Source organism: Camelina sativa, chromosome 2 (assembly GCF_000633955.1).
Source record: "Camelina sativa cultivar DH55 chromosome 2, Cs, whole genome shotgun sequence".
NCBI lineage: Eukaryota > Viridiplantae > Streptophyta > Magnoliopsida > Brassicales > Brassicaceae > Camelina > Camelina sativa.
Window position 1 is genome coordinate 900266 of NC_025686.1, and position 1395 is coordinate 901660.

Here is a 1395-nt window from a genome sequence, read left to right on the forward strand (position 1 = left end):
AATTTGCCAGGGCGGCGAGAGCGTCTGCTGACGCGTTTTCGCTCCTCAAGACTTTGATTAGTTCGAACGAAGTGAACTGTGCGGAGAGAGTCCGGAGTAATTGGCGATATGCCTCCATGTNGCGGCGAGAGCGTCTGCTGACGCGTTTTCGCTCCTCGGGACTTTGATTAGTTCGAACGAAGCGAACTGTGCGGAGAGAGTCCGGAGTAATTGGCGATATGCCTCCATGAGCCCGTTCTTAGCGCCGTACTCCCCACTAAACTGGCTAACCACTAGCTAGGAGTCGCAGAAAACTTGGATGCTAGTTACCCCTAGACCTTGAGCTAATCGTAGTCCAGCTAGTACGCCTTCATACTCGGTCTCATTGTTTGATGCTTTGAAGCCGAGTTTTATTACTTGCTCGAGGACTTCGCCCGTTGGAGATCGGAGTATAATCCCGACGCCAGATCCTTGGTTGGAAGAGGAGCAGTCGGTGAACAACGTCCAGGGTTCCTCCTTAGGTATGGTTTCTTCGAGGTCAGGGGATAGTTCAGTGATAAAATCTGCTAGGACCTGTGACTTTAAGCTCGGGCGAGAACGATATTCGATATCGTACTAGCTTAGCTCAATTGCCCACTTCGCAATTTGCCCGGACTGAAGGGGGCTGTGAAGGACCGTCCGGAGCGGCTGGTCGGTTAACACGTTAATGGAGTGCGACTGGAAGTAAGGTCGTAGCTTCCGGGCAGCGACGATCAAGGCGAGAGCGAGTTTTTCCAAGGTTGTGTAGCGTGTCTCCGCATCGTTGAGAGCCTTGCTTGTGTAGAATATTGGTCGCTGGTCACCGCGGTCATCCCGGACTAGCACCCCGCTTACCGCCGAGCCAGAAACGGAGACGTAGAGGTATAGCGTTTCTCCTTCCTCGGGCTTCACGAGCACCAGTTGATTGGTCAGGTACTGCTTAAGCTGTCCGAAGGCAGCTTCACAGGCATCATCCCAATGAAAGTCTTTATTGCCCCGAAGATGCTGATAAAATGGGAGACACTTGTCCATCGACCGGGCGATGAAATGGTTTAGCACGGCTACTCGACCTGTTAAGCGCTGTACCTCTTGTTTGTTGGTTGGAGATTGGAGTCCCAGCACCGCTTTGATCTGTTTTGGGTTCGCCTCGATTCCGCGTTCTGTGACGATATATCCTAAGAATTCCCCCGAGGTAACCCCGAAAGTGCACTTGGTGGGATTTAACTTCATCTGGAATCGATCTAGGATGTCGAAGCATTCGGCGAGGTGCTGGACGTGCTGTTTTTCTATAAGGGATTTGACCAGCATATCGTCAATGTAGACTTCCATCGTTTTCTCTAACAGATCGGCAAACATCGTGTTGACCAGGCGTTGGTAGGTCGCCCCTGCGTTTTTCAG

The 1395-nt window shown here is 51.8% G+C and overlaps 1 pseudogene; it reads right to left on the bottom strand.

The window, feature by feature from the left end:
* The window catches only part of LOC104746974, a 13220-nt pseudogene continuing 12419 nt past the window's right edge, over positions 595-1395 (bottom strand).